The sequence below is a fragment of the Mesoplodon mirus genome (genome assembly GCF_964341445.2).
Source record: "Mesoplodon mirus genome assembly, chromosome: 10".
Lineage (NCBI taxonomy): Eukaryota > Metazoa > Chordata > Mammalia > Artiodactyla > Ziphiidae > Mesoplodon > Mesoplodon mirus.
Window position 1 is genome coordinate 48042380 of NC_138986.1, and position 26112 is coordinate 48068491.

At 37.1% G+C, this 26112-nt stretch overlaps 1 protein-coding gene across 6 annotated transcripts in view; it reads left to right on the forward strand.

The window, feature by feature from the left end:
* Positions 1 to 26112, forward strand: part of REV3L (REV3 like, DNA directed polymerase zeta catalytic subunit) — a 248567-nt gene that overhangs the window by 73807 nt on the left and 148648 nt on the right. For 4 of the 6 annotated variants that reach the window (XM_082634116.1, XM_082634117.1, XM_082634119.1 and 1 more), the window contains one exon: positions 1198 to 1325. The exons of the other annotated variants lie outside the window; for them this stretch is intronic. The gene's annotated coding sequence lies outside the window, so the exon portion shown is untranslated. The remainder of the gene's footprint in view (positions 1 to 1197; positions 1326 to 26112) is intronic. 6 annotated transcript variants of the gene reach the window in all.

Here is a 26112-nt window from a genome sequence, read left to right on the forward strand (position 1 = left end):
TGAATCAGGAGACCTGTCAAGTTCCTCTGGTGCTGTAATTAAACCTTTTCTGGTCTTGCTTTTGATTGGATTAGAATTTGTTCAATTAAAAATGAGTGAAAAATGATTGGGGTTTAAGTAGGTTGGGGTTAAATAGGCTTCAAAGAATGTTGCCATTAGCCTTAGATATTTCAGAGAAATACTTAGAAACTTATTAACATATGGGATATGGGATGGTATATGTCACTTTGGTACCTGGCTGCCATTTTAACACCACAGTGATGCTAAATAAGAGAGGAAATAAATAATGGGAGTTAAGGTACAGTAAACTTTGGGTAAAATTGTGTTAACTTATAGTTTCCAGATAAGGTACAGATAAGGCAGGAATAGGTGTCTTAGGCAATTTAAAGAAAAACACTTCACTGTCTAGACATAAAGTAGATGCATTTTGAGACCAAAACAAATTATAAGCAAAACCCTCTTAATGACAGCTATGTAACCTCTTGGTGTGTGGTTGGGTGGGGGTTTTTTTGTTTGTTTTTGGTTTTTATTTATTTTTTGTCATTTCTTTTAAGTTTTCCAGATGATCTTCTGTGTTTCTTCCAGTTCTCTGTAGATTTTTAAGTATTTCATTTTTTTAAGTGAAAAATATTTTGTTGCTTAATTAGTATTGGCAAACTGGACTGTTTTCTGCAGCAGAAATTGAATATATGCCTAGCAAAGTAAATTCGGAGAAAAAAGGGCAGTAATTGTCTTCAGAAAACTTAGGGTTTTTTTGGTCCAATTCTGTTTTCTTTTTAGATGATAGCTGCGGGAAGTACTAAGATTTTGAGGTCAGTTTCCTTGGGGACAGTTATTTAATTTTCTTTGGGTTAAGAGAGCATTTACTATATATATGATTCAAAGAATAAAAGAAAGCACGTTACCTCAAAAATGCTTTTGTAGTATATAACAGTTTAACAAGAGTTTTCTATTTTTCTTCCATTTATTACAACTACCAAGGAAGTACAACAAGGATTAAAAGAAATATCTTATTTTGCATATATATTTATACTTCAAAGTAATTTATACATTAAATTAGGTTTTGTTTGAGATGGTGAAATGAGAGTTTGTAAGTAAGAATACATGTTGATATGTGAAAAAATGTGAAGTTAAAACATGTTGGCATACTCCTAGTTTCTCAGAACAAGAAAATGACTAATCTAAATTTCATTTCAGAGTAAAAACCAAGACAAGCCACATAAAAGCAACCTAAAAATTAAACTGTCATCATATTATTTGTTTTAAAACTATGGAATAATATATCTGAGGAAGATTTCTCTCAAAATTGTTTTTCTCAATTTCAAGTAAGTAATTTATTTTGGTTAATATATTGGGGATGAGGGGAGGTGGGGGTGAACCTTGGCATTGAAGTTGATAAATCTACTCATCCTTAAAGTAACAACTCAAATATTAACCACTTTAAAGCCTTCTGTGACTCCTTTGCCCATTCCCAAAAGATTATCTCTTTGGTCTTCCACAGTCCTAGCCTCTTTTCACATGGCTGATAAAGGACTGACTACACTGAGTGTTGTGTTTGTCTGTAGGAATAGTCATATGGCACTACCCTCGTGTGCCTCCTGCCCCTCACCCCTACCCCAGGACCCTCTACACTGCCTTCTGCTGCTAAGAAACCCTGGATAAGTTATTTTATTTCTGTGAGCCTTAATTTCCTCCTTTGTAAAGTGAGTTTTAATAATTTCTACCTCACTGGATTAGTATGATTAAACATGGTAAGCAGCACATATCTGGCGTATATAGTAACATAACTGTTACTTTCTTTCTAACCCTTCTAACTCCAGAATCTGCCACATTACTGCTATATACCAAGCACTCTTTAAAATGTTTGAGTTGAATTGAAATGAAAAATGGAATTTTTGTAGCATTTATTCATTCCTCAGAATAGGACAAACTAAAATACCTGTACATTGGGGTGTAAGGCTCTTTACAGTTGGTCACTGACTCATATGTCTAAAGTCTAGGTAATTACTGGTTTAAAACACTTTTTAAAAATGGGCTATTTTTTATAAGTACCCTACCTAGGCCTGATTTTTCTTTTTAAACTGTTGATGTGTGTGTGTGTGTGTATGTGTGTGTATGTGTGTGTATGTATACATATACATATATACATACATGTGTATATATGTGTGTGTGTGTGTATATATATATATATATATATATATATATATATATATAGACAGAAAACTATCCAAGCCTGATCTTGCCTTGAAAAAGAGCAGTGTTAAGCCATTGATCAAGGAGTAACTACAGTTTTCCAATACTGCCGTTTAGGTTAAGTGTATTTCTTGTGAAAGAGCCTTATTTTCCAAAGCCATTAGCAGTGCCTTCTTTTTTTAAAATGATGGTAGAATGAGTTGGAAGTGTGTGTGCACCAGAGATCATAGTAAAGGTGACAGTGGGAACTATCACTCTCTTCTTGTTTTGTCTTTTGTGAATTAGTAACACACACACAAAAATTGAAGCCTTTGGTTTTTAAACCCATTTAGTATTGTGGAATGTGGACCAAAAGAATTCATTATTGCCTAGAGTTTCAATTTTCTTCACCATATTTTTTCTACATACATTCCCAGGTTTTGTTTTGTTTTGTTTTTTAATAGCATTGTCTTCTGGTTTTTTTCACGAAGTTATTAGAAATATTTTCAAATTAATTTTGATGAATCACACTTTGGTTGATGTTGCTTAGTGATTATAAAATAGAAGCCAAGTTAGTCAAAAGACTTTAAGGTTACATCATTTTACTAACAGAGGTTATAGACCATTTATTGAGCCCTTACTGTGTGCCTTATTCTAAGTGTTTTAATTTTCACAACTCTATAAAATAGTTACTACTATCCCCGTTTTACAGTTGAGGAAATGAGGCATGAAGAGGTTAATTAACTTTTGCCCAAAGTTATTCAGCATATGTTTACCTCATAGCATGTGAGAATTAAAATGAGGGAACATGTATTAGGCCATTACCTGCCTAAACAGAAGAAGCAGAGAAGCAAAATCTGAGACGTATGTCTCCTAACACTTCCAGAATCTGATAATAGCCATTATTGAGACATGACAGTGAACCTGAATGTATTCTTATTCATTAATTTTTTTTGTAATAAATATACCCTGCTATTCTGTACTGATCCTTTTTTTCCTGAGCAATATTAATGTTTCCTCTCAAATTCATGTTCCCATTTGAACTGAATTACTTTGTTTTTATGTGTATGTGTTTATAAGGTGATGGTAGGGCTTTACTATAATATCAATCTGATAAAAACATGTTTATAAGTTAATTAAATAATATATGAATATATTCTCATTGTGAAATTTAAAAAAGCAGAAACAGGTAAAACAAAAATTTTCCTTGGCCACTAATCCTATTCACCTCCCCACTTGTATCAATTTTTGTATAACAAACCTGCCCCAAAACTTAGTGTATAAAACAAAAGCCATGGGCTTCCCTGGTGGCGCAGTGGTTGAGGGTCCGCCTGCCGATGCAGGGGACGCGGGTTCGTGCCCCGGTCCGGGAGGGTCCTGCGTGCCGCGGAGTGGCTGGGCCCGTGGGCCGTGGCCGCTGGGCCTGCATGTCCGGAGCCTGTGCTCCGCAGTGGGAGAGGCCGCAGCAGTGAGAGGCCCGCGTACCTCAAAAAAAAAAAAAAAAAGCCAATGGCCATTTGTTAGCCCACGATTCTGGCAAGGGGTCAGTTCAGCATTTCTGCTCCTGCTTCTGGCTGGGCTTGCTTATGTGGCTGCAATCAGCTGAGAGGTCGTCTAGAAGCCAATTGGCCTAGAATGGCTTCACTCCTATGTCTGGATATTGGTGCTGGGGTGGCGGACAGCCATGTGTCTCCAGAAGGCTAGCCTTCATGTGGAGGCAGTAGTAGGGTTTGTAGGAGCAGCAAGCGAAGGCAAGCCCCATGTATTTTGTCTTGTCTGATGGGCCAAAGCAAATCACATGGCCAAGCCCGGAGTCTGCGTGGGAGGAATTTCCTAAAAGTGTGTGACTCATTAGGGGGCCATTACTGCAACAACCTGCTGTACCTCTGTTGCTGGCTGACTCATTTTTCAGGAAACATTTGTCAGTGTACAGTGCCCTGCTCTTGAAAAAGTATAGTGTTTAAGCAATTTATTTACCAATTCAGATAAATTTAGTCAGTTTCTTGTTCTCAGTTGTTTTATTCCATTTTCATCATCCTTCAGCATCATTCCTGGTCCCATTCACCCAGCAGATTTAATTGATCACCCACTAAGTGCACAATAGGCCATCATGAGGTGAGGAGCAGATGGAGCAATACTACTGTGTTCATCATCAAAGTTTCTTAAACTTGTCCACCTGTCTGCTTCATTATATGAACAGTATTCTATAAAAGCAGACAATTACCAACAAATTTTTTTTAAATGACCAACAGCTCACACCAGCCTGAACATATCTTATGTACTACATTTTTTAAATGTCTTACAAGGATTTCTTCCAGTAAGAAGAACTATAATACAGAGGTTGTTTCAATCTGTACTCCCATCAGCAGTAATGGGACTTTTTCCATATTTTCACCAAGGTTATGGTCTCAAATGTTTTGATCTTCACCAATCTAATAGATAAAAATTATGGATCTCAGTGTAGTTTTAATTTGCATTCTTTTATTATGAGTGAGATTGAATGTCCTTCCAGATACTTGAGAGCCATTTGTATTTCTTTTTCAGGATACCACTCATTTATCTTTTACCCACTTTTCTGTTGTGAGTCTTGGTCTTTTGCTTACTGATTCCAAGGAGCTCTTCATATATTAGGAAAATTGGTCTCTATCTGTGAATTGAGTTGCAAATATTTTTTCTAGTTTGTTTATTTTTATGGTAAATACATTTTATTTAAATAATTTTTTTTCATTTTATAACAAAGTTTGTGTCTTAAATGACGCTTTTAGAACACATTTAGTTGAGGTTACGTTTAAGTATTAGCTTTGGGAATGGAAGAACACTTATTTAGAGAACTTACCTTTCAAAACCCTGACTTAAAATGAAAAGTTTTCAAAAGGATCCTATCTTTGATGTACTTTTTTCTCTTCTAAGTTTGGTACTATTATGAGACCACTCCTTTTGACAGACCAGTCCAATAAATAGGATCATCCTTTGTAGGGTAATTTTTAGATGATTGACTGTAGAGCATAGGTGGAAAATACATTTGTGTTACTTAGAATAAATTGTTAATAATGTTGCTTTGAGTGTTATCTAGTTCAGTGTGCATTGTGTATATGTGTTTGTGTGTGTGTGTAATGTGTACAGTATATACACATATATATATAGTGGTAGTGTTTCAAGCAATGCTCTCGTATAACCCTTTATCTCTTTAGCCAGCCTTTACCTAATCAACCATATAGCTATATTAGTGTGGCTACATTTGGCTGTTGTTTTTCCAGTGGGCCACAAAGAAGAAAGACAAACAGACTGTGACCTTTTTTGAGAAAACAATAATGCTACCCATTACCCAAATAATATACTACATTTTTAATAAGATTGTAACGAGGTAGGAAGAGGATAGCAGAGGCATCTATGATATATGCAGCATCTGACATTATGAAATACTTTGACTTCCTCCCTTGAGTTCTATATAAAAGTGGATTAGAAAACTGCAAGGCTAAAGAGATTCGCATGTTTTAAGTCATTTAATGTAGTTCTCAAAAGTTTTTAAAGTTGGCAAACCCTTTCTTCATAATCATTTTACCCAGCAGCATTAAAAAAAGCAAAACCAAACAGGAATCCTTAAGTGATTTATAGTGAGGAATAGTAGAAAACCCTTTTTTGCCATGCTTTATTTTACATGGTTTTTAATTTTTCAGAGTTGTCAAGGTATTCTTTAGGGTCTGTTATATCATCAGTATCTTTATAAATGTTTCATTGACAATTAAATTTTTCTATTTATTTGTTACCAAATTGTTGACATACTATTATTTCCTTGATTGATTCTTTTAAAAAAATTCTAATATTTCTGAGGTTGTAATACATCTCACAATGTGTACATTTAACACAGTAATTTTTTCTCCTGAAAAGCTAGTATTAAACAGTTGGTACATCTTATAATAGATGACTTCCTGAAGGAAATGTGACATTTCATAATTTGTTTTCTTCTTTTTTTTTTTCATCATTTGTTTTCATTCTCTACTTATTTTTAATCTAATCTGTCATGGAATGAGACTTTCCCACTTTATTTTGTTCATTTTCGCTTTGCATCTCTAATTGTTTTAGCTTTTGTATATTTTGATGTGTTATTGGCACATAAAGCTTTATAACTGATAGGTCTTTTATAGCAGTACTTTTCAAACTAATTGTGGTGATGAATCAATTTTTTCTGATACCTCTTTAAAATACATTAAAAATGAATTACTAGAGACTTCCTGGTGGTGCAGTGGTTAAGAATCTGCCTGCCAGTGCAGGGGACACGGGTTTGATCCCTGGTCCCGGAGGATCCCACATGCTGCGGGGCAGCTAAGCCCATGCACCACAACTACTGAGCCTGTGCTTTAGAGCCCGCAAGCCACAACTGCTGAGCCCACGTGCCACAACTACTGAAGCCCGCGTGCCTATAACCCGTGCTCCGCAACAAGAGAAGCCACCACATTGAGAAGGCCACACACTGCAATGAAGAGTAGTCCCCGCTCGCCACAACTAGAGAAAGCCCACGCGCAGCAACAAAGACCCGATGCAGCCATAAATAAATAATAAATAAATGAAAAATAAAATCCACCTCTTAAAAAAAAAGTGAATTACTAGAAAAATGAAATGAGAAAGAAAACCCAACAAGCTCCCTTTTTTTATTATTATATTATTAAACAGGTATAGAATTCCTGTCAAATTGCTGTAAGAGTTTGTAGTTTGATACTTGTCTTGTTGTAAACATATAACAAACAGCTCTGTCATAGACTGCATTTGAGTAGCACTGTAGATATCTTTTTAAATTAGTCTAAAGAGACCTTTTAATTTTCTTCTTGAGTCCTGTTTCTTGTTCCACATCAAAATTATTAACCATTTCCTTTTAGTTTGACTATTTCCATGTTGTATAATTGCCTGCCACTATTTTTAATCCTTCTTAAGTCATTTCATTTTTCTAACCCCATCTGAGGACCTTTCCAGTAGAGGTTTTGTGTGTGTGTGTGTGTGTGTGTGTGTTACGCGGGCCTCTCATTGTTGTGGCCTCTCGCGTTGCAGAGCACAGGCTCCGGACGCGCAGGCTCAGCGGCCATGGCTCACAGGCCCAGCCGCTCCGCGGCATGTGGGATCTTCCCAGACCGGGGCACGAACCCGTGTCCCCTGCATCGGCAGGCAGACTCTCAACCACTGCGCCACCAGGGAAGCCCTCCAGTAGAGGTTTTAAACTATAAAAATTTGCTGTAATTGATGTATTTGATTTTTACTCCTATAATTTTATACTTTTTAATAATTCTGTTTTACTCTTTGCTTTCTGTTTTTTGCAGCATAAACTCTTTTATATGCTTTATTACACATACAGTAATTTTTAAAAGCATATATACAGAAGTGTAGTTTTAATGATAAAATTTGGGAACAAATAAAAAATATTTTCTTTTATGTAATACAAGGAATTTAGCTTATTTTAATTTTTATACTCTCAGCTTCTGAGTCTTTAACTTATAAATGTTGAATGTTTTAAACAGTATATCTTCTCTTTAAAAAAATTTTTAGCTTATGTGTTAAATTTCAGTAGAACAATTTAGACTTACCTCTATGTAATAATTTTGTATGGAGCACCACCACTCATCTATTTATACCACACCATTTATACCCATTCTTGAGTTCCAGGTTTAATTTTTTTTTGGTTGCCTCAAATACATTTCCACGTACTATTTTTCAGGAGATATCCAGGTGGTTTACTTTTCTGAATCCTTGAATATCTGAAAATGGCTTTTTTTGTGTGTACATGTTAATGAGAGCATGGCTCAAAATGGTATTCTTGTGTCACAGGCTTTTCCTTTAAAATTCTCTAAACATTATTCTGGTGTCTTTGAATTTTGACTGAGATAAGAAAGTCCTTTTGATGTAGAGATGCTGGTGTTTTTTATTTTGGGATAGTTCTTCTATTATGCCTTTGATTATTGCTTTCATTCCATTTGTTATGCTTTTTTTGTTTTTAAATTAATGAAATATCTGTTATTTGTGGATTGGTTCATATTTCTTTTTTATACCTGTCTTCCCTCTTATTTTTAACTTTGTCCTTTCACATTCTTGGTGATCCTTTTTGTTTTCATCTTCTTACATTACTGATATATTTTCCTGTAATACAGATTCTATTCTTTCTCATCTCCAGTATGGATTTTAATTTTGTTGTTTATATTTCTTTCCTTTTCCTTATCTCTTAGAGTGCCGTTTATATCTTAGTCTGAGTATCTCTATTGTGTTTTTATTCCTTCCTTTTTTTTTTTTTTAAAGAATATGTTGGGGGTAGGAGTTTATTAATTTATTTTATTTATTTTTGCTGTGTTGGGTCTTCGTTTCTGTGCAAGGGCTTTCTCTAGTTGTGGCAAGCAGGGGCCACTCTTCATCGCGGTTCGCGGGGCTCTCACTATCGCGGCCTCTCGTCGCGGAGCACAGGCTCCAGACGTGCAGGCTCAGCAGTTGTGGCTCATGGGCCCAGTTGCTCCGCAGCATGTGGGATCCTCCCAGACCAGGTCTCGAACCTGTGTCCCCTGCATTAGCAGGCAGATTCTCAACCACTGTGCCACCAGGGAAGCCCCTATTCCTTCCTTTTTTAACTGATCATCTTTCCTTATAAAAGATGTTTCACAGAAACTGTATTTTCTTGTGTCTTATCGAGAACACAGCAGATACTGTCTACATTTCTTCTGTTTCCTAATGTCAATTATCTCAGATTCTTTTCTTTTGCATTTTAAGAAGATGTGCTGAAGGTTTGTATAGGTCCCAAGTTTATTATCCTTCTATCAACAAGAGGCTATTTATCCACTCCTGATGTTTGCAAGTAGGCAGAGTATGGAAAGTCCAATTGATTATCTTCATTTTTGCTTATAAACTGATAGAATTGCCTTCCCAGATATACAGAGCTAATAATTGAGCACAGCCCACTTAGATGAAAACATTCATTTAGTATGCCCCTACTGGATTGAGGTTTAAGAGTTTTTCCCCGTTCTGACTGCACAGTCTCTGTCATGCGGGCGCAAAGTTATTCCCGGATAACCTGAGGATCTTTCTTTCTGTCTGTTTTTTTGTCTTCTCTTTCTGTCTGTGTCTTTCTATCTTTCTTTTCTCCAGAGCATTACATGAAAGTCTCCAGGTTGTAAAGGCCCTTAGGACTTCTGGTGGTTTTTATCAGTGAGGGAGGCTCATTTAACATCCAGAATGGAGAGAGCTGTGCTCCATCAGTTTTGTTGATACTAGGAGTTGTGCTTTTAGAATAGATGAAGAAAGAGAGGTATTGAGTGAGAAAATACAACCTTACATATTTTAGAAAGATTTTAGTAGGGAACTGGTTTCTGTTGGAGCAGATTGTATCTCCAAGGTAGAGAATAGTGCTGTATATCTTAAATATTTTAGTGAAAAATTGGAAGAGTTATTTTGTATTTCATAGATTATAAGATGTTTATCCCGCCCCCCCACCACCATTTTTACATCTCAGTAATGGGATGGGTCTTACAATCAGTGATGCACCATATTTAATTGGAAGCATATTCTTTCTTAGTAGTACAAAAAAATGATGTCTTATAATCATTGGCATTTTAGATTCAGTGAAATATATAAATAGATGTTTAGCTTAGTGCCATTCTAAATTTAATCTCCTCACTTCTTGTGAGTAAAGAATTAATAGCTTTTTTTCCCCTGGACTGTTTTGGTCTTGGGTTAACTCTCTAGCTTTATTCACCTAGAAACCTGATAGAGATAGAATGTCAGTTGTGTAACCAAGCACCTTTGCTTTTGGTAATAATGAATCATGATTAGTAAAGTACATATGGACTGGGAGGACTGTGAATAAACTGTAAATACCAGTGGGAGGCAACAGCTTTGGGCTTTCCTGGGTGTATAACTCTTATAGTTGGGCAAGTCTATTGTGAGGCTGGGAATCTATGTCTTTAGGAATGGAGTTGGTGGTTACTATTCGGTACTTCCAAGCTAGGGTAGTTACTACACCGGTCCTTGTGATCTCGTTCTCTTTTACCTGACCTGCCACCTGGGGGGCCAAAGAGAATACTCCCTGAATTGCTGTGAAGACTCCTACTGAAGAATAGCTACCTGACACTGCCTTAATGGCATGTTGTTTCATGTTTTATATCTTGCTAAGTATAACCAGTATCTAGTGTGTCCTCTTTGGGTCATGTGCATCTCAGTATCTAGGAACAACAGGGATGTTGTTCTTGTATTTGCTGATTTTATTTAACTTTTTTTTTTTCAGTATTTGCTGAGTGAAGCTGTATTTATTACTTATTCTTAGTAAGAATTTTAAATTATAAATATATAATAAATATGAGAATATCTGTAATATGTATAGGGTAAGGAATATAAAAAACATCTGCTTACTATCCAGAATAAACATTACAAATATCTTTGAAGTCTCTGATTGCCTCCTCCTCTCTTATCTACTTTTGGTTAATCATTTCCTTGTTTTTCTTTATCGTTTTACCTCATTTGTAAATATCCCTAAACAATATATTATTTGGTTTTATCTTTTTAGAGTTATTTATTTGTGTCTGTTCTTCTGTGATTTCCCCCTGCCCCAACCCAACATTATGTTTTAGGGAATCACCTATGTTGAATTATATAGCTGTAGTTCGTTCCTTTTTACTGCTGTATAGTATTGTGTTATATGAGTGTATCAATTTTATTTATTCATTCTCCTATCTGTGAACATCTGAGTTGTTTCCTGGTCTTTTTTTTTTTTTTTAATCCCCAATTACTAACGATGCTGTTATGAAAACTGTTGTACGTGTCTTTAGAGCATGTGTATAAGAATTTATCATGGCTGTACTAGGGGTGGAATGCTGTGGTATGATGTGTACATCTCTATTTTATGGGGTAATGCCAAATTGTTTTCCAGAGTGGTTCTATCAACTTATATGCCCACCAGCAGTGTATGAGAGTTTCTGATGTTCCCCATCTTCACCAACACTTAGATTTGTCAAACTTAAGTTTTAAATGAATTCTTTTAGGTGTAAATGATCTCCCTCATTGTGAGTTTGTATATTTTCTCTCACTAGTAAGGTTGAATTTTTCTGTATGTTTATCATCTGCTTGTCCTATCAAATATTGAGAGGAATTTTAAAGTCTCCAACTTGTGGATTTGCCTGTTTCTCTTTCAGTTCTATCAGTTTTTGCTTCAAGTATTTTGAAGCTTTTGTTGGGTTCTTACATATTTAGGATTATTATGTCTTCTTGGTGAAATGGCTTCTTAATCCCTGGTAATATTCCTTATTCTGAAAGTCTTCCTTGTCCGTTATTAATATAGCCACTCCAGCTTTCTTTTAATTAGCTTTTAACATGGTATATCATGTCAAGAATTGTGAAGGGTCTGAGATTTTTACGTTCTTACAAGCTAACAAGTTAACTTGCCACAAATTTCATAGATGCTGGCATTAGACAGATTCCTGACTTTCCACTTTATTGACTACTAATAAGGAGGAATTGCAGTTGGGAGATAGTTGCAGGTCAAGTACTGAGAAGTAGATTCAAAGACAGCTACCACAGTACAGACCCATGGAGAATTGTCTCCTAACATATCTTTTTCCATCCTTTTACTTTCAACCTACTTCTGGTTTTATATTTAAAATGGGTTTCTTGTAGATAGTATATAGTTGGGCTTACTTGTTTACCTAGTCTGACAGTCTCTGTCTTTTAATTGATGTGTTTAGGTTTTTTACATTTAATGTAATTAATAATATGGTTGGACTAAACTCTATCACTGTGCCAGCTGTTTTCTTTTTCTTTTTAATTCTTATTAGTCATCCATTTTATACACATCATTGTATACATGTCAATCCCAATCTCCCAAATCATCACACCATCACCCACACCCCCCGCCACTTTCCCCCCTTGGTGTCCATACATTTGTTCTCTACGTCGGTGTCTCAGTCTCTGCCCTGCAAACCAGTTCATCTGTACCATTTTTCTAGGTTCCACATATATGCATTAATATACGATATTTGTTATTCTCTTTCTGACTTACTTCACTCTGTATGACAGTCTCTAGATCCATCCACGTCTCTACAGATGACCCAATTTCGTTCCTTTTTATGGCTGAGTAACATTCCATTGTATATATGTATCACATCTTCTTTATCCATTTGTCTGTCAATGGGCATTTAGGTTGCTTCCATGACCTGGCTATTGTAAATAGTGCTGCAATGAACATTGGGGTGCATTATGTCTTTTTGAATTATGGTTTTCTCTAGGTATATGCCCAGTAGTGGGATTGCTGGGTCATATGGTAATTCTATTTTTAGATTTTTAAGGAACCTCTATACTGTTCTCCGTAGTGGCTGTATCAATTTACATTCCCACCAACAGTGCAAGAGGGTTCCCTTTTCTCCACACCCTCTCCAGCATATGTTGTTTGTAGATTTTCTGATGATGCCCATTCTAACTGGTGTGAGGTGATACCTCACTGTAGTTTTGATTTGCATTTCTCTAATGATTAATGATGTTGAGTAGTGTTTCATGTGCTTGTTGGCCATCTGTATGTCTTCTTTAGAGAAATGTCTATTTAGGTCTTCTGCCCATTTTTGGATTGGGTTGTTTGTTTTTTTAATATTGAGCTGCGTGAGCTGTTTATATATTTTGGAGATTAATCCTTTGTCCGTTCATTCGTTTGCAAATATTTTCTCCCATTCTGAGGGGTGTCTTTTCGTCTTTATGGTTTCCTTTGCTGTGCAAAAGCTTTGAAGTTTCATTAGGTCCCGTTTGTTTATTTTCGTTTTTATTTCCATTACTCTAGGAGGTGGATCAAAAAAGATCTTGCAGTGATTTATGTCAAAGAGTGTTCTTTCTATGTTTTCCTCTAAGAGTTTTATAGTGTCTGGTCTTACATTTAGGTCTTGAATCCATTTTGAGTTTATTTTTGTGTATGGTGTTAGGGAGTGTTCTAATTTCATTCTTTTACATGTAGCTGTCCATTTTTCCCAGCACCACTTATTGAAGAGACTGTCTTTTCTCCATTGTATATCCTTGACTCCTTTACCATAGATTAGTTGACCATGGGTGCGTCGGTTTATCTCTGGGCTTTCTATCTTGTTCCATTGATCTATGTTTCTTTTTTTGTGCCAGCACCATATTGTCTTGATTACCGTAGCTTTGTAGTATAGTCTGAAATCAGGGAGTCTGATTCCCCCAGCTCCGCTTTTTTCCCTCAAGACTGCTTTGGCTATTAGGGATCTTTTGTGTCTCCATACAAATTTTAAGATTTTTTTGTTGTAGTTCTGTAAAAAATGCCATTGGTAATTTGATAGGAATTGCATTGAATCTGTAGATTGCTTTGGGTAGTATAGTCATTTTCACTATATTTGATTGTTCCAATCCAAGAACATGGTGTATCTCTCCATCTGTTGGTATCATCTTTTTAATTTCTTTCATCAGTGTCTTATAGTTTTCTGCATACAGGTCTTTTGTCTCCCTAGGTAGGTTTATTCCTAGGTATTTATTCTTTTTGTTGCAGTGGTAAATGGGAGTGTTTCCTTAATTTCTCTTTCAGATTTTCATCATTAGTGTATAGGAATGCCAGAGATTTCTGTGCATTAATTTTGTATACTGCTACTTTACCAAATTCATTGATTAGCTCTAGTAGTCCTCTTGTCTATCTTTCTGTGAATGTGGTTTTTGTTCCACAGGCTGCAGGGTTGTAGTTCTTCTTCTCGTGCTAGCTGTTTTCTGTTATTCTATCTGTTCTTTGCTTTTTTCTGCTTTTGGATTACCTGGATAGTTTTTATTATTCCATTTCTCTCTACTACCTGCTCATTTATTTATATCTCTTTTTGAAATTAAGTGGTAGTCTTAGGGTTTGTGATATGTATTTGTAACTAATCAAGTCTTCCATTGTATACTAGTACATAATTCTATATATACTGTAAGTACTTTACAGCTGTTTCCTCCAAATTCTTCATGCTCATCATTTGTGCATTTGTTGTCATACATTTCACTTTTATATGTGCTATTAGCACACAATAGATTACTTGTATTTTTTGCTTTAGACAGTCATCTTTTAGAGAAGTTACAAGTAAGATAAAAATGAGGTTTTATATTTACTTTCATTATGTCATTTCTAGTGCTGTTGATTTCTTTATGGATCCAAGTTTCTGTCTGCTATCATATTCCATCTGCCTGAAGAACTTCCTTTATTATTGTAGGACAAAAAGTCTGGCGGTAATGAATTACTCAGTTGTTTTATTTTCTGAAAGAGACTTTATTTTTCCTTCTTTTTTTTTTTTTTTTGCATGGGCCTCTCACTGTTGTGGCCTCTCCCATTGCGGAGCACAGGCTCCAGATGTGCAGGCCTAGCGGCCATGGCTCACGGGCCCAGCCACTCCGCGGCATGTCAGCATGTGGGGTCCTCCTGGACCGGGGCACAAACCCACGCCCCCTGCATCGGCAGGAGGACTCTCAACAACTGTGCCACAAGGGAAGCCCTTCCTTCATTTTTATAAAATAGTTTTGCTGAGTATAGAATTGTAGATTGCCATTTTCTTTTCTTTTAGCACTTAAAAGATGTCACTCTAGGAAATTCCCTGGCATTTAAGTAGGTAGGACTTGGCACTTTCACTGCCAGAGCCTGGGTTCGATCCCTGGTTGGGGAATTAAAATCCCCACAAGCCTTGTGGTGCAGCAAAAAACAACAGAAAAAGATGTCAGTGTGTTGTCTGGCTTGTGTGGTTTTGCTGTAATTCTTTGATTCTCTGTATAATAAATGTCTTCTTTTTTCTTTTTCTTGGCCTGTCTTAAAGATTTTCTCTGTCTTTGGATATGATGTATCTTTACCTTTGAGCATGATGTGTCTTGTTTTGTTTGGTGTTCTCTGAACTTCTTGGTGCTGTGGTTTTCTATCTTTTATTTAATTTGGAAAATCTCAGCCATTATCTTTTTTTTTTTTTTTTTTTACCTGTTCTCTGTCTCTTTTGTGTGTGATTTCAATTATATGTATGTTGCATCATAAGATACTGTCTCATAGCTCTTGTGTGACTTGTTCTGGGTTTTTTCTGTTTTTTTTCCCACTCTTCCCCACCCCTGCCATATGATGAAATTTATCTTCAGGGAGATTTCCTTGATGATAATAGTTGTTGATATTCCTTAAGTATTGATATGTCAGAATGTGAAGTTAGGCTATAGAGGCATATACTTTTTGTCATGTCCTTAGATCTTTCAGATTATTAGTAAAATATAAACTTGTAATAATTTTTGTCCCAACTAAAACCAGTCTTATTAGATTTGTGTACTATGAGATATGGCCCAGAACTGTTGCTATTGTGAAGATAGAATATAATGTAATAATTCCAGTAACTTATGAAGTAAGGTATGTTTTAGTTTTATATGCCGAAACATATTCTTATTTTTCTATGTTAATCACTTGAAATTCATTGGATTTTCATTCTGAAGTATGCTTTAGTTGTTATTATAACTTTACATATTTAATCTGGAATAAGAAAATAATATTACATATTACCAAGTAGCTAGACCCAGATATGTTTATTTTACTCTCCTAGGACTGTATAGAATTACGTAGAATTAGTTACAGTATAAGTAAGAATTCAGCATTATTTTGTTTTGTTTTGTTTTAACCTGTTATTTGAGAAAGTGGTTTGGAGGTATAAATGGGATACCTTTTAAAGGAGAGATTTTTCAAGATCATTAAAAATTAATAAAACAATTAGTATAAGTAAAACAAATTTAAAGCTTGGAAATTTCAAAGAGTAAAAAAAATTTTTTTTGAGTAGATCAAGATGCTTATCAAAAGTAATGAGACTTATCCAGTTTCTTTTTATATTATAAGGTAGATGAATAAAAAGGAATACTATCTTAGAAGAAAGCAAGAGATGCTTCTGATTTTTTCCTTTACATCCACTGAGGTGTGTCAGACTTACCAAAAAAAAAAAAAAAAAGTCTTTGGATATGTCTGCTTCAAGCGTCTAAAAGTTTAATCATAAAAAAACCTTACATTTGAAATCTGGAGCTTAATAGTGTGGAATGGGTATTAGTATCTTTACAAAAGTTGTTTGGGGCGAATGAACTAGTTCATTGTAAGCATTTTTGTGTGATCTCAGCTTTACCTAATAAGATTTCTTGTCATTGATAAATTTTACTTTTTCACAGAGAGGAAAAGTGTTTTGTTTGACCCATGTCCCAGTAGCTGGCAGATTTTGAAATGAGGGTATCTCTAAGTTGATATTGGAGAATAGTCACATAAAAGGACAAGGAGCCAAATGCAGGAAGAATTTTCTTTTTTGGCAGAAAGCCCCAGTATATACAGATTCTTTTAAAAAATTGAGTAAACTTCATCATGGGCAGTTTCTTGTTTAGTATGTTAAATTCCCACTGTAGCCCCACCATAGACTCAATAACAGAGGGTTAGGCTTTTGCTGACAACTGTGATCTTTCCTGGCTCTACTTTTGCAGTTGTAGAACTGGAACATGGTATTGTTTTTCCTCTGATAAAAAGGAATACTCTGAATTACTTAAATGCAATTGGAAGTTTGATCCTATGCATATTGATATATGTACACACACACAAAAGAAAAGTGAAATATGTATGGTGATTTTTTTTTAATCCTAATATTTTTTTTCTCCATAGTTATTACATTATAGGGCTTTGGTAAATATTTATTGAAGGACAGAAGAATTCTCTATATTAAACAGGTGACAAACCCTTACATGTATTGTAGATTATGGACTTTCAAATCCATTCTCTGTCCATTTCTATTGTTACTACTTTAATTGAGGACTCATTATTTTTGCTTGGACCATCATAATAGCCTCTCACCTTGCCTTTAACTTCACCTTTATTTATTTATTTTAATTTTTTGGCTGCATTGGGTCTGCGTTGCTGTGCACGGGCTTTCTCTAGTTGCGGTGAGCGGGGGCTTTTCTTCATTGAGGTGCGTGGGCTTCTCATTGCGGTGGCTTCTTTTGTTGCAGAGCACAGGCTCTAGGTGCGTGGGCTTCAGTGGTTGCAGCACGTAGGCCTTAGAGTGCACGGGCTCCAGTAGTTAGTTGCAGCATGCGGACTCAGTAGTTGTGGCTCGCGGGCTCTAGAGCGCAGGCTCAGTAGTTGTGGCGCACGGGCTTAGTTGCTCCGCAGCATGTGAGATCTTCCTGAACCAGGGATCGAACCTGTGTCCCCTGCATTGGCAGGTGGATTCTTAACCACTGCGCCACCAGGGAAGTCCCCTAACTTCACCTTTTTTCACATCTAGTCCTAATAAGGTCACTAACGTGACCTTTCTTAAACCCAGATACCATCCAAATGTTGACATTGACAATGGTACAGGAAAATAGGTGAAAAACAGCTAATAACCTAAATGTTTAAAAATATGGGATAGTTACACCTATATTGTACCTATGGTCTGCTATGCAGTCATCAAAAATCTTACTAAGAAAGAATAGAAGGGAGAAATGTCCACTTGCATGACTAAGTGAAGAAAATAGGCTTCAAAGTAGTTTGTACAGTATGATCCTTCTGTTTAAAAATGTATATAATGTGGGGGCTTCCCTGGCGGTCCTGTGATTAAGACTTTGCCTTCCAATGCAGGGGGTGTGGGTTTGATCCCGGGTCAGGGAGCTAAGATCCCATGTGCCTGTGGCCAAAATACCAAAACATGAGACAGAAGCAATATTGTAACAAATAAAGTCTTAAAAAATACTGTAAACACAGAGAAAAACAAATAACACCAGAGTATGAACTGTTTATCTCCAGGTGGTAGAATTGAGTAATGTTTTTCTTTTTTGTGTTTTTTCATATGTTTTGAATAAAAGCATTTTATAGTTAGGGAGAAAATTAATAAATCCAAACATATATTCACATTATTCTCCTGTTTGAAGCCATCACTAGCTTCCCATATTCTACAGAGGTATTTCCCCAAAAGTAGTCCATAGATATAACTGCTTTAGAATCACCTGGTGTACTTATTAAAAGTAAGTTTCTGGGGTCCACCCCAGGCATATGAAATAAAAACCTTTGGGGTTATCCTAGGAATGTGTACTAGCAAGAGCCACCTCTGATTGTTATATACTCTGAAGTTGTCAAATTGGCCTGCAGTATTCAGTAAAACTCTGGATGACATAAAACTTTTCCATGATCTGACACCTGAGTGCCTTTGCAGCCTCCTCTTCCTCCCCAAGCACTTTGCTCTTCAGTTTGAACTGCTGGCCCTTGCTCAGATGCATATTTCATGGCTCTGCATTTGCTTTTACCTTAAGGAAAGCAGGAACTCTGGCTGTTCCGGGTGTGGAGTGCCTGGCATAATTTTGTCCCTCATGGAATGTTTTTTTCCTTTTTTTTTTTTGCGCTACGCGGGCCTCTCACTGCTGTGGCCTCTCCCGTTGCGGAGCACAAGCTCCGGACGTGCAGGCTCAGCAGCCATGGCTTACGGGCCCAGCCGCTCCACGGCATGTGGGATCTTCCTGGACCGGGGCACAAACCCATGTCCCCTGCATTGGCAGACGGACTCTCAACCACTGCGCCACCAGGGAAGCCCATGGAATGTTTTTGATGACTGGAATGACCATGTCCATTCAGTGAATTCTTCATATTTCAAAACTGTCCTGAGATATCACCTCTATTGTGAAGCCCTCTTGACTTGAGTCAACTCAGAGTTGATTGCTCCTTTGTGCTGCCATTGTACTTGTGTCTCTGTTAGAGCAGTTATCATATTGACTTGTCTGGCTTCCCTATTTAGAGTGTACATTTCATGAGGGTACAGCAGTATGCTGCCAGCCTTTGTGTCCTTAGTGCTTGTTGCCTAGACATGCAATAAAAATTAGTAGAAAAAACTCATAGTGGAAGGACAAATATTGTATGATTCCACTTATATGGGGTATCTAGGATAGTCAAATTCATAGAGAAAGAAAGTAGATTAGTGGTTACCAGCGGCTGGGAGAAAATGGGAAATGGGAATTTGTTGTTTAATGGGTGCAGAGTTTCAGTTTGGGTTGATGGAAAGAAATGTTCTAGAGATGGATGGTGGTAATGGTTACACAACAGTGTGAATGTACTTCATACCATTGAATTGTATACTCAGAAAGGATTAAAATGGTAAATTTTGTGTATGTTGTGGCACCAAAAACAAACAAAAAAACAAAACCACCTCATGAAGGTAAAGGCCTTGACCTATTTACTCAACTTTCTTCTCTGCTGTTTCTAATGTTGTTTAGTTTCATTGTTAATTGTTTTCTTTTGACGTGGTAGTACTTGATTTTAAATATGTTTGAAATTGATGTACAGAGAAAGCCCATAGGAAAATCTATAACAAATCAACATAATTTATAAAGTAAAGGGGGGAAACATAGTACCTACCTTTAAAAAATCACATATTTAAAGAAAATATTATTATGATATTACAAATAGAAATTAAAATTGAAGTGGCTGTCACCTACTACTAACCAGTATTTATTGGTGAAACAGGAGTAGTATTGCATTGTGGAATTTCAGACTTGGTAAGGTCAAAGAATTTTTTTTCCTCTACTTGGAATTGTTTTCCTGCTCAAGTCCAGGATGATTGTCAAGTGACACATTGAGTACCTTGGCAGTATCCTAAGTGTTTTTTTGTTTGTTGGTTGGTTTGTTTTTTTGCGGTACGCAGGCCTCTCACTGTTGTGGCCTCTCCCGTTGCGGAGCACAGGCTCGGGACGCGCAGACTCAGCGGCCATGGCTCACGGGCCCAGCCGCTCCGCGGCATGTGGGATCTTCCCGGACCGGGGCATGAACCCGTGTCCCCTGCATCGGCAGGCGGACTCTCAACCACTGCGCCACCAGGGAAGCCCCCTAAGTGATTTTTATAGAGGATCTCGTTTGAGCCCCTTGTAGCTTCATGAAGTAGAGACGATTCTATGCTCCTGTAAGAAAAGCATATGTGCTGTTAAATACTATTGACCTGGAACCATTGCAAACCCAGTTGTATGTGTGTGTGCATGCACATGTGTACATTCCTTCCAATACAGTGGTTCTCTCAGACTCAGTTTGCAAAATTATTTCTTTGGGAGCAGTTCAAAAGGTAGATTTGGGGACTTTTCACCTAGAATGTCTGATGGAGAAGGTCTGAGATGCTTCTGATTTAGGTAGCCCTTAGAACATTATATAAGAAATACTGTTTTGATGAAACATGAAATTTTGGACTGGTCAGGGTCTCTTTTAGAAGCACATTATTCTCATTATTGGAATGGTTAAAATGTAATAAGAAAGGCATATTATTATTTCTCCTTATGACTATATCATTCCTATCAACTCCCTGTTCTTTCTTGTCAATGATCTTTACATCTCTACTTTCCTACCTTTTGCCATTGTCTGTCAGGTATTGATAAATCCTGGTGAGTGACAGGTATGATGAAGGGAAGATACGTTCATTTCTCTGTTCTTTTTCTTTAATCAGTTTTATTGAGGTATAATTTACATACAACAGAATTGACCAATTTTAAGTATACAGTTAGGTAAGTTTCGACAAATGTGTGTGGTCATGTAATAGCCATCACCAGAATCATGATGTTTAGGGCATTTCTATCTCCCTAGAAAGTTCCCTTCTGCCCCTTCAGTCAAACTCCCCTCCCCACCTCCAGCAACCACTGGTCTAATTACTATAGTTTTGCCTTTTCTAGAACTTCGTTCGTATAAATGCAGTCATACAGTATGTAGTCATTTGTGTCTTTATCCACATTGTTGCATGTATCAGTAGTGTGTTCCTTTATATTGCTGAGTCATATTCCATTCTATGGATATACCATTCACTGGGAGCTGGACAAGTGGAGGTTGTTTCCAGGTTGGTCTATTATGAATAAAGATGCTGTGAACACTCATGTACAAGTCTTTGTATGAATATACATTTTCATTTCTCTTATAAATACTTAGGAGTGGGATTGCTGGGTCATAAGTTTACTTCATAAGAAACCACCAAACTCTTTTCCAAAGTAGCTGTATCGTTTTGCATTACCTCCAGCAGTGTTTGGGAGGTCCATTTTCTCCATACTCTCATCAACATTTGGTTCCGGTTTAGTCTTTTTAAAATTGAGTTCATTCTAGTGGGAGTATAATGATATCTCAGTGTCATTTCAGTTTTCATTTCTAAGGACTAAGGGTACTGAACATCTTTTAATATGCTTATTTGCCCTTGACATATCTTCTTTGGTGAAGTATCTATTCAAATCCTTTGCCCATTAAAAATATTGTTTTCCTTCTGCTCTGGTCCCCCTGCCCCATTATTCCATTACTTGGCCCTGCTCTCCTTTTCTCTGTGTCCTTTGGAGAATGGTTTCTTACACTTAGAACTTCCCAAACTCCCAGGTCAGGCGCAAGGCATTTCCGTACTCCTCATGTAGAGTTGTGAATCTATATTATTTTATATGGGAACTCTTCATGATTCTTTCTCCTTTCTGAAGTTCTCTTGTAACCCATGTGGGATAAATTTAATGAACAAATCACTTTTCTGGCTCTTACTCTTGTGAGATGACTAGGATGTTTAATACCTCATTCCACTCTTTTTTTTTTTTTTTGCGGTACACGGTCCTCTCACTGTTGTGGCCTCTCCCGTTGCGGAGCACAGGCTCCGGACGCGCAGGCTCAGTGGCCATGGCTCACGGGCCCAGCCGTTCCGCGGCATGTGGGATCTTCCCGGACCAGGGCACGAACCCGTGTCCTCTGCATCAGCAGGTGGACTTTCAACCACTGTGCCACCAGGGAAGCTCCTCATTCCACTCTTGAGTACTCTTTTAAGAGTTACAGAACCAATACTATCCTTTCCCCCTTTTTATACTTAGTCATTCCACTCAGGAGGTGGTATCTTAGGTTTCTTGGGTGTATCAGCTTCCACATAACACAGATTGGTTGGTTGTCTTTCCCAGCCAAAACAGCATAAGCAACAGATTGAGGAGAAGCAGATATGAGAACCCAGCTTTCTCTTAGTAAGCCAGACATAAGAGAGATTTACAAAAATGTAAAGCAATTTGTCTTTGCACTAATTTTTTTCTTTTGGAAAACAAAGTGAAATGTTATTCGTGTTAATGTGTAATAGGTTTATTATTATTATTATTATTTTTTGTGGTACGTGGGCTTCTCACTGCTGCGGCCTCTCCCGTTGCGGAGCACAGGCTCCGGACGCGCAGGCTCAGCGGCCATGGCTCACGGGCCCAGCTGCTCCGCAGCATGTGGGATCTTCCCGGACCGGAGCACGCACCCACGTCCCCTGCATCGGCAGGCGGACTCTCAACCACTGTGCCACCAGGGAAGCCCTATTATTTTTAATGAATGAAAATGTCAGTACTTTATGTATTTCTCAGTTTTAATATGGTTTCTAATATGGTTAGTATTGGTATAACCCACATAAACAAAATTCTTTGGGGTCCTCCATAACTTTCAAGAGTGAAAAGCAGTCCTGAGACCAAAAGTTTTCAGAACTGCAATAGCTAGGGTTTATTGAGGACTTATTACATGTTTTTACTTATTTAATTCTTAAAACAGTACTATTACGTAGGTTTTATTATCTCCAGTTTACTAATGAGGAAATTGAGGCAGAGAGGGATTAAGTAACCTCTCCTAGTTCGTATAGTTAGTAAGTAGAGAAATTGGGATTTAAACTCAGTTGGTCCTTTCCAAAATTTTAACCTCTTGCATTCTTCTTCCCAGTATACAGTTAATCACTAGTTTCTGTTATTTCTTCATTTAAAATATTTTCATTTCTCTGTTTTCCTGTTGTCACATTCTAGTCCGGGTCCTTATTGCTTCTTCATTCTTAGAGGCGACAACTTCTATTTGTGCTCCTTCTCTGTTATTGTCAAATTAATTGTCCAGATGTATAGCTTTTCTCATTCTTTCCCTCCTATCCATAATCTATAATAGCTTGCTCTTGTGTACTACTTTGTCTATATTTTCCTATCTTTTTTTTTTTTTTTTTTTGGTAGTTGTGTATAGCACTTATCCTCCACTTTGGGGACTCAAATTCCATGTATATGAGTCTGTATAAAGTCACATGGTTACTGATGTTCTTTTTTTTTTTCAGACTTATTTCTTTGTGCTTTATTTTGGACAGTTTCTATTGCTGTACCTTCAAGTTTATTAATTTTTAATTCTGGCATTTATAATGTGCTATTTATTCAACCATTGTATTTTTCCTCTCAAACATTTATTTTTCTTCTCTAATGAGATGAAAATTTTGATTTGTGTTCTTTCTATATTGTCCATGTCTCTGCTTAACATGTTTAAGCATTTTTCTACTTTCCTTAACATGTGGATTACAGTTATAATAACTATCTTGATGTCTTTGCTAATTAATATCTGTCATTTCTTGGCCTATTTCTATTGCTGCTTTTTCTTCTCATAGGTCATATTTTCCTGTTTCTTTTCATGCCTGATACTTTTTTATTGGATGCCAGACATGAATTTTACCTTGTGTCCTGGATATTTTTGTATTTCTAGAAATATTCTTGAGTTTTATTCTGGGACACTGTTGAGTGATTTGGAAGTAGTTTGACACTTTCAGTGCTTATTTTTATGCTTGGTTAGGTGGGACCAGAGCAAAATTTATCTAGGGCTCATTTTGCTCCACTACTGAGGGAATAACTTATGATTCTTCCACCTGATGTCCTGTGAGGTATGAGATTTTTTCCCTTTCTGAATGAAACACAGATTATTCCTGCCACTGTCTGAGCCCCTGGGAGTGTTCCCTCTGCTCCTTTTAGTTGGTTCTTTTCCTGCTTGGGGTAGATTCCTCACAAGAATGTGGTGATATTGCTCTAGAAGGACTTGAGGGGGACCCTCTGCAGATCAACCCCAGTCTTTCTCTCCAACTTTCTCCTCTCTGGTACTCTACCAGACAAATCCTAGCAATTTCCTCAACTCGGGTATTTCTGGGCTCCACCTAGGTTCCTTCTCCCTCTGCTCCCTGGAAACTCTAAGCAGGGAGCTATTGGAAGGAGCTCACTTTGTTTCCCTTCTCTCGGACTTACTCTCATATACTAGCCTTTGTCCAGTATCTGAAAACCATTGTTTCATATATTTTTCTATTTTTTTTGTTGTTTCAGGTAGGAGGGTAAATCTGTACCCTGTTACTCCATCTAGACTTGGAAGTCCTGTCAATTCATTTGTTATAGGTTCAACTCAAGTATTAGCGCTCCTCCAAAATGTTTCATAATCCATTTTTTAGTCAGGAATCATTTAGTTGCAAAGAACAGAAGCCCTTTCAAAGAAGCTCTAACAAAAAGGAGATTTATTATTATAATACAGAGAAATCTATCAAATCTTCATTGCATGGTCTTTTTTTCCATTCTCTTCTTTGCACACCAGTTTCCTTGGCAGAGTTCTTTCCACTTGCCTTTGACTCTCCTTTGCCAGGGTGTTAACTCTGGCTTTAATTTAATATGACCTTTCAGCTCTAGTCCTTATACTATGTAATCAGATTACCTATTTATGGGAATAGCCCTTAGGAGTCAGAAAGTTAATATTAATCTTGGGTTAGCAGGGTTCAGTAGTGACATGACCATGATTAATATTAAATAAAAGTAAAAATTTTTAATTAATAAGCATTTTAAAACAAGTATCTTGCCTGAGAAATACCAACCTGTAAATTCCAACTGGGAAGTTAAAGTCTCAGATAATACTCAATAAACACAATGTTTGTACCAAGGTAGCTCAGACATTTTGCTGACTTTTTTTGTTTTTCTTAATAAATTGATTGATTGATTGACTGATTTTTGCCTGCGTTGGGTGTTCGTTGCTGAGCATGGGCTTTCTCTAGTTGTGGCGAGCAGGTGCTACTCTTCGTTATGGTGTGCGGGCTTCTCATTGCGGTGGCTTCTCTTGTTGCAGAGCACGGGCTCTAGGCGTGCAGGCTTCAGTAGTTGTGGCACATGGGCTCAGTAGTTGTGGTGCACAGGCTCTAGAGTGCAGGCTCAGCAGCTGTGGCTCACGGGCTTAGTTGCTCCGCGGCATGTGGGATCTGCCTGGACCAGGGCTCGAACCCACGTCCCCTGCTTTGGCAGGTGGATTCTCAACCACTGCGCCACCAGGGAAGCCCTGCTGATGTTTTTTGATTAATAAGTACCACGGTTCATCTGAAAACATTCACCGAGCATATATTATATACCAGACACTGTCCAAGGCACTAGTGATTCAAACAAGTTTATACTCCAGAAAAGGGGTTGGCAAACTACAGCCCTGAGATCCAAATCCAGCCTCACCACCTATTTTTATAAGTAAAGTTTTATTGGATCACAGCCCCTTTCATTCATTTTTGTGTTATCTGTGGCCGCTTTCATGCTTCAACAGGATCTGAGTAGTTGCAACAGAGACTATGGCCCACAAAGCCTAAAATTTTACTATTTGTCATGTTACGGAAGTTGCCGACCCTTGGCATAAGGTGATTATATACATTTTTTTAAATATAAAAAGTTTGGGGCTTCCAAACTTTCCAAACGCACAGGTTTGAGCCTGCGCGTCTGGAGCCTGCGCCCCGCAACGGGAGAGGCCACAACAGTGAGAGGCCCGTGTACCACAAATAAATAAATAAATAAATAAATAAATAAATTTGACTTCTTTTTGCAGTGTTAGGACCTTCTTTAATCAGGTCTTAGACTTTGACCAAAATGAATATTTATAAAGGGGTTAAATTTCTTTCCTAAAGTCCTGACATTAGATTAGAAGTTCTCGGTTTCATTAATTAAGACCATAAGATTGTTTTGTCTCTTAGTTAATTTCTGGTTGGATTTGAGATATCTCACATGAGGGCATCTGGGTTTACTGGTGATTCAGAACACATGTGGTGTGGTATTTGGCAAGAGGCTAAAGGCCAAGTGTTGCAACCACCCACGTAACAGTCTTTTGCAAACCATCAAATGCTTTCTGTAATTTTAGAAATAAAACCAGATTTTTTTCCCTGCAGTATGTTAAAACAAAAAAGTAATATGCTT